The following is an 8917-nucleotide window of genomic DNA, read 5'->3' as shown; positions in this document are numbered from 1 at the left end:
CAAAAAAAAAAAAAGAGAAAAGGAATTTAACAAAGAAAGTTGTCTTGTAATTTGCCTTTTGTTCTAGGCATTGAATTTAGAATTCATCCATAGTTTAGAATAAGAATATGAGATCAACCTTCATTTTGGTTAACAAATGTAAGGCAAATTCACTTCTCATGAATCAGATATTTTCATCAACTTCATGAGTCACAGGATAATTATCGTTGATCAGCAAAAATAATTATGTAAGAAAACAACTTACAATAAAGTGATATAATTAAGCATGGCCTCACAGTGTTCAAGGAGATATATGGCAGAATAATAAATATGTTAATCCATGCGTGTGTCAAGGTCCAATTTCTGGTGTGATTATTGGGGTGTGCTAAGAAAGAGACAAAAAAGAATTAATAATAAAACTTTAGTGATAGAATTAAAAATAATGGCAACTTTTAGGTAGTAATAATGGCTAAATTATTGTGAAGATGCATACATTTCTTGACTCCCCAACTCCATTTTTTTATTGTGTGTCACACACACCAACCCTAGGTCTTTTTCTTAATTTTCAATGCTATCATTTTTTGTTGACCTTGTCGTGGCTATATATTCTATAACATATCCTCCGTATCTTGATTTATCTCTTTGGGCATGCCCTCCACTATATTGTATATTCTTCTACTCCATTTGTATAATCCCCCTTTCATTGTCCATGAAAGCATTTTCGAGGGACAACAAGCAAGGTGGAGAGGCATGTTCAAGATTTGAAATGTTGCTGTTGGATAGATTAATTTCCAGTGTAAATTAAAGATCATTTAGTGATATCCTTTGGGCATGGCTTGAGGCTGTCTACCATTCTCCTCGTAACACTATTGGTATTATGCAGTACCAAATGGTTACATATCACAGTAGTACTGTACACAGATTGAGAGCTGTTTAAAGCAGGGTATATCACTGAATCAGGCCTGGAAATCTCAGCAGCTAAGACCCAATTACGCTTTCTAGTTTTTCATTTAAGTTTTTCCTTTATGTATTTATGAAAAGCCCTAAGCATGCCCATGTATGAAATGATGAATACCGTTCTACTTGAAAATAGTAAATCCATGAAATGCTGATGTAACCATGCATGTGATGGGAATCTTGATCTTGATAAAGCTTGAAAGCGTTTCAGAGGAGGATCACCAAATCTTGATGAGCTGGAATCTCAATTTGCTAGGAGCCAATAGTTGTTAGAAATATATGATTTGATAAGAAACTTGTATCCCTTATAAGCCTGGATAATCACTTGGATACAAATCTTACATGATTTTGTGTGGTAGAATTCTGCCAAAAAGAATGAGGTCAGCCGCCATTATAGAGTTAGAACACCGGATCATGAACAATCTTTTCTTCTGAACTAAACATCCACCCATTATGGGAAAAAGTTGGTGTTAATGTTGGTCTATTTTATTGGAGTTTTATCTTTTATAATGACTTGTGATATTGCAGCAATAAAAGAAACTTAGCTTTCTGTAACATAAGTCATTCACATTAAAAAAAAAAAAGTGTATTAAATTAACCTAATGCATAGTACTCCAACCAATGTTTGATTATGTGTATATATATGATAGAAGAAAGCATAAAAACCCTGGACAGCTCTTTGATGACAGCATCCCTAAGACGATAGTCTAGTTGTTAAATTTGAGACTTCGAAATTGGAAGTTCTTGGTTTTAATTTTCAATCAATTAGTACTCGTGATATAGGAGAGGTATCCGGTTAAACAATGTTGTATATAATTATTATTTTATCCTTTCAATAAAAAATTAATAAACTTGTTATTGGGTCATAGATAATTGAGTATTTTTACTCTCTTTTTTTTTTTATGTACATCAACCATTGGTGTGATGGGTACTTTTATAGATGGGATAAGTAAGGTATATGGGGAGGCTGTACATTTTCTTTTACAAATAAATAAAAGGTATCTGTCTTCTTTGAAATTTTCTTCTTTTCTTATATTTTGATTTTTGGTAAGTTCTAGTGCTGGTAATCTCTCTCTCTCTCTCTCACACACACACACAACAGAGAGAGAGAGAGAGAGAGAGAGAGAGAGAGAGAGAGAGAGAGAGAGAGAGAGAGAGAGAGAGAGAGAGAGAGAGAGAGAGAGAGAGAGAGAGAGAGAGAGGGTGGAAAATGGCATTGATGAGTTATGTAATTGTAACCATCTACATAACCCGCAGGACGATAAATATTAAGAGCAGAGGACTTCTTTTGTCTTTTTATGTTCATAGTTGCCCCCCTTTTGTCTTTCTCGAAGACTTCTTTTAGCTTTTTATATTTTGAGTTTTATAAATACATGATGTAATTAAAATTCCGTTATTAGGGTGTATTTTTAATTGTATTTTTTATTTAAAAATATAATAATAGTTATTTTTTAAAATATTTTTTATTTTTAAAAAATTATTTTTAAAATCGACATATTAAAATAATTTAAAAATATAAAAATATGCAATAATTAAGTATTAGAAGATACTAGTTAAGTATCTCACAACATCAAATAATATAAACTAACTCTAACTCGCACATTTCTTCCATCTTCCAAAATTAACCATTTTATCTATCTTGTAATAGTTGTTGCAGCTTTCTTGATGTGGATCTTGTAGAAGGGAAGAAAGATGAGGGTATTTTTGCAAAATAACTTTTAATATTAATCAGAATTGGATTTGCTTTTGATCAGAATTGAATTCCCTCCATCAGAATCCCGTTTGAGATTCAATTCTCAAAGTTCTATATATATATATATATATATCACATACGAGGTGGTTGAGCTGCCTGGTCACTGTTTCGAGTCCTTGCTTTGATTATCTTGACTCGAGAATGCACATGATTGTGGGATCCAAAAGCAACAGGGACTCCATGACGTGCAATTATTGTTCATATGTTATGGTCTGGGGCATCGCAACTTCCTTCAAATCATGCATGCCCTGCCTGCACCAGTACGCGTGACCCCAACTGGGGCAATTGCTTGCTACGTACCATGATTTTTAGGTCAAGACTCATGATCATATCATCAACTCGTGCTCATAGTTATTAAAACCAAAACGATCAGATGGGTTAACTAAAACTTAGTTAATTTAATGGTTAGATTAATTTGAATAAGATAAAAAATCAAACTAAGCAAAAACCTGGTAAAATTTAATAGAAATATTTTTTTAAGATGTATTTTTTTCTCTTAATCAATTATTTTTTTAATATTTATTTAGTTGATTATTAATTTTTTTAAAAGTTCATTGTATAAATACTAAAAAATATTTTATTTTTTTAATGTAAAATTTAAAATCTTTTAATATATATATATATATTATATTCACATAAAAAAAATTTATTTATATAAAATTTGAAATTTTTTAGTATATATAATATATGTTTATAAAAAAAATTATGTTTTTTTAATATAAAATAAAAAAAATTAATTTAAATAAATTAGATTTGATTAATATACTATTGGTGGATTCATGGTTGATCTTGGTTCATCCTACATGTATTGATTTAGTACTAGTATTATAATAATTATTATTTTTTAAAATATTTTTTATTTTTAAATATATTTAAATAATTTATTTTTATTTTTAATATCAACCAAATCAATCTATAACAATACTTTTAAAATACACCAGCCATCCCCAGAGGAGCACAAAATGACACCAGTGGGACATAATGATTATGTTTGGTCTGGGTCCACAACACTTTTGCCCAAACATGGCCTGATAGTTCATTCAAGTCCTAACAATGTGTTGGGCATTTAATGTCAAGTGCCGATATTTGTTTCGAGAAAGAGAGTTTCTTGCAGTGACAGAGCATTTAGAATTCACGACTTTGGATCATCATGGGATGCGTCGATGGTTTTGCCAGAATGTTTTTGAGCTTGATCATTTAGGGATCCTTGTTTATAATATATGATGGAGCTAAAATGTCAAGATACCAATTATAAACCAATTTATAATAATAATTCATAGTAATGTGTGTATATAAATTAAACCTATGTAATTAACACACACATAATGTTTAGATATATTAAATAATTTTTATTAAAAATAAAATAATACTTTTAATTTAATATATATATACTTTATTTGTATTTGGGTCGAGACAAATCACTTATAATATACAAATCATTTAAAATTTTAGTTTTTTTTCTATATTTAATCTTAATTATTTTAATAAAATAAACTATGAATTAGTTGTAAAATCATAATTATTAGGAGTAATTACTACATATAAAATGATTGGTTTGAGTTAATATATATTAGTAAAATCATATAACTTTGTTGGATGATAAAAAGTGTTTTTCAACAAAAATTTGAATGTTTTTTGCAATCAAGTCAATTGGGATTTTTTTTCAAAAATATATTATATATATAGTTCAGGGAGTGTTTGGTATCTTCAATTTATCTTTTCTAATTTTTTTTATCCTAATACTATTATAAGTTCTCGTATTATATAACTCTAATGATATTAATGAATATAGTTTATTGTTTTTATGTATTTTATAGACTAATTTTCTTTATTAATTTAATGTCAAATAGATTCAAGTAATATGCTTGTATAAAAATATATTAAATCTATATATACTTATAATTTTGTAATATTAACAACAAACTAGATTCAACGCAATCTCATGATTGTAAGATGATCATTTTTTATAAAAATAGTCTTATCTACAAAAACAATTAAAACAAAAACAAACAATGTTCATCCCCGCAGCTCTTATAGAAATTAAGAAATCATAAATAAAAATTAAATAAACACACCTAGAAAAATTAAATAAACATATCTAGCAACCTATATACATCCCTTATTGATCGATCAATTCACGTAAAATCAAAATTTATAGCTTTGAAATTAATAAAAAATAAAGCTAATTGTTCTTAAAAAAATTTTAACTAAAATTTCATTGGGAATAAAATCAATATCTTCCATATTTATGTATTGTGATTGCCAAGTAACAATAATCATTACTAAGAATAAATTTTTTAATAATAAAAATTGATATAGTCAATTAAAAAATGATATTATAAAGAAGCTGCTAAAAAATAAAATTATATTTTTGTATTTGCAAGACTTGTTGATAATTTCTTTTGATCATCATCTAGTTATTTTTGTAACCCTTGTTTTAGAAAAAAAACTTACTAAATCCTAAAAGATAACTTTATATTGAAAAAATATTCTTAAAAACAATATCTATACATAATTCAAGTTATATTTTATTTTTGTTCATCTTCTTACATTAGTACAACAATCTATCCATGGAAGATAGAAAAAACCAAGACAGTGTATGTGTGTGTGTATGATAGCACATGATTCACCTCAATCCAAAAATTGAACATATCAGCATCTTAGGTGTCATGATCCCAACATACTTTTGCTTTTATTTAATTATATTATTATATGATATAATTAAAGTAAATTATGTTTTATAAAAATAATCTCTTTAGAGCTGAATTAATAGTCAAGGTTTACCTTATTTCTTGCACGTGGAGATTTTAAGATTTTATTTTGAAATAAAATACTTGAAACAACAAAAAGAAATGGAGAATTAGAAAGAAGAGAAGACCTTTAATATTTAGTGCATGAATTTTTCAAGGACAGCGTGATATATATTTAAAATAAGACATGAATAAATTTTGGAAAATAATATATAATTTTAAGTTCTTATAGTAGAAAAACACATTCGTTTGTGTTATTTAATACTAGTTTTTTAAAGAAAATTGATGGATTTGTGTTTCCTATAAAAGACAAAATGCTTGAAATAGTGAGAAAGAAAAAGGCCAAATTTAATGTTCATTTAGTAGTACTTAATTAATTTTCTAGACAAAACTAATAAATTGAACCCCAACAATTTAATCACTACCAGAAAAATTATTAAATATAAATATAAATAAAAATATTACCATCAAAAGATTAAAATGATATTTATCAATAGAATATTACCTTGTTATTTTTTCTTGGTATTCATCAAAGGAATGTTACTGAATAAATTACAATTGAAACCAATAAATAAAAAACCAATGTCAACATGTTATTATTACATATAAAAATTACCTATAAAATATGTTCGTTGATGAATTTATTAATAGTATTTAAGTTATAATATGATATATAAACCTTCTCTTCCTCTCTTCATTTTTTTTTCTTCTTTTTATTATGTAGAAAAACAACACACAACACCCTCATTAATTTTATTATACTTTCAACAGGGCATTTTGATATATAATCTTCAAAAATCTTATTTTTTTAGTAATTTTAAGACAATATATCTTTAATAATTTTCCCAATTGAGGGTTCTCAATTGGCACCCCTAGTTACAAGACGGCCTCTCTCATGGGGTGCATTTTTAAAATCATTTAAGGAAGGGATTAGTTTTGGTTTACATGTAAGCAAAATCGATAATATTCTTTTATCGTATGAAAAAATAAAGTAAGATCAGGTAACACCTTAAGCATTCCACATCAAAACTGATTTGAGTTCCTAACGTCATGCTTTTCCTCGATAATGGCTGTAAAATGGTCTTTTATATGTCAGATTGTTTTTACATTTTAATAATATATTTTTAATAAATTAATATATTTAAGTATTTTTATATTATTTTGATATACTAATATTAAAAATATTATTTTAATATAATTTTAATTAAAAATTATTTTAAAAAACAATACAATCGTATTATACAAATAACCAAAAAACAACCTCTTTAGAGTCTCTTGGATTATGAACTTAAAGCCATGGAAGATGCAATCTCCAACCAAAAAAAGCCGTCATTAGTTACAAAGCAAAGGCATGTATGCACACATGCTGATAGTAGCATCCTGAATTTGAATAAACATGGTGGCGTTCACTTTGTGAAAAGGCTATGGCTATGAAGCTTATTCTTTTTTTTTTTAATTTATGTGGGGTGTCCGGGCCAGCTTACGCGCACCATGACTAATCCCCACGGCCTACTGAACATCCTGCAAGCCCAGTGAACAGGTAAGGCACCGTGGGGGTGACAAACGTGCATAATAAGGTTTGAATCCAGTGCGGAGGAAAGGGACAAGCTCCTCCCACCGCTAGGCCAGAACCTCACTTACAAAAGAGATTATTCTTAAAGATATGGTTGATTGATTTGGATTTATATGAAAAGAAATCAGGCAAAAGAGATTACCTTTTGCTAACCTGAGTTGAAACATCACTAATTGTAGTGTTTAGTCACACTTTTGTTGGTTTAATCACCTATATAGATTTCTTATCCCTTTTTCCATTCCAAAAAGGCTATAAAATTTGATGAAGCAAATAACAATAACAAAGAAGAATGCTTGCTGCTGGCTTTATTTCAAATTTATATACTTTGACGTTTTTTTAAAATATTTTTTATTTAGAAATATATTAAAATAATATTTTTTTTTTATTTTTAAAAAATTTAATTTTAACATTTTTAAAATGATCTGAAAATTAAAAAATTTAATTTAAAACAAAAAATAATTTTTTTTTCAAAAACTTTTATAACACAAAAATAAAAATCCCAAAACAGACTCACAAAGTAGGAGTACACATCATGTATGAACTGAAACTGATACAATGACCGTGCATAGAGGCATGGAATTCCCATACTTTTTAGATTAAATGACAAGGAAAAGCACAGAAGAGAATATCGTTTTCAAAGCTGGGATAATTAGACAGCTCATTCACAAAAAATTAAGAAGGGAATCAACAGGATCTTCATTCATACAATAACTTTCCTCTTCCAAGTAAAAATCTTTTACATTTTGATGTGTTGAAGATTTAAATGCATGATAGACTACAAGAACTGTTTGTTTTTTTTAACCTTGTTCCGCTGTAGGAAAGATCATACTAATATGTGGTGGCAACGTAGAGTATTGCTGGGCAACCTGCTTTTCCTTGGAAACATGATTAGACCTTGTTTTCCTGATCAATCAAGAAGAATAATAACAAAGCTTTTAATTGATTAAGCATCATGACTTAGAGAAAAGTCTTTGAATTTTAGTACTTAATCCATTCTGTGTTGTATAAATGTAATTTGGTGCGCCAAATCACACCAGTGCTTTGCTCGATAAAAAAAATTCTTGTTTTTTTCCAGAAAAAATCCCCATGTCTGATGACTTGGGAGAATTACTCTACCACTTATGTTAACCCTTATAGGTTTCTTGCAATCTCTCTTGGATGAAATTATGCAAGCTCCACTACTGCCACCTCAAGTTCCATTACTAAATAATAACATCCAGAGTGAAGATCACATAAAGATGGCCACAGCTGTCCTCATTTAGGTCTATAATTTATAAAGTAAAGTCTCATAAATCTAAGTAGGCTGTAAATAAAATTTTTGAGTTGAATAATCAGTTAATTAATTGATCATAACAATCTCATTTATTCTTTTTAGTTATCATATGTGTGTAGTGTCTCGATAATCGTCCACTCTAAAAAATTAGATGTAATAGACAGATATATAATATATTTTGGCAAAATATGAGAAACAATAAATTTTTGTCTTTTATCAATAGAAAATTAGAATGTCCACTCTAAAAAATTAGATGTAATAGACAAATATATAATATATTCTGGCAAAATATGAGAAACAATAAATTTTTATCTTTTATCAATAGAAAATTAGAATGGAAATAGTCACCTAGTATTCTGGTCACAATAAATCCTAACTAATCTCAGAGATAAGATGCAGAAACTAGTTGCTTAAAGAAAAGGTATTAACATTTCAAATAGGTTCTACCTACTATAAACTATATTATTTTAATATCTAATAAAATCTAAGGTTTTGGTGTCGTTTTCTAATCGTTGGTTCATTTACGATCTAAGAAAAATTCTCCTTTATAAGGAGATCCTGATCTTATCGGGAAAAAAATCTAATTGTTCTATGTTATCAAAAGAAAATACCTTTTTAATAATCGAGAATAC

This window comes from Populus euphratica, unplaced genomic scaffold, assembly GCF_000495115.2.
Source record: "Populus euphratica unplaced genomic scaffold, PopEup_1.0 scaffold45.1, whole genome shotgun sequence".
NCBI lineage: Eukaryota > Viridiplantae > Streptophyta > Magnoliopsida > Malpighiales > Salicaceae > Populus > Populus euphratica.
This window is presented reverse-complemented; position numbering follows the sequence as displayed.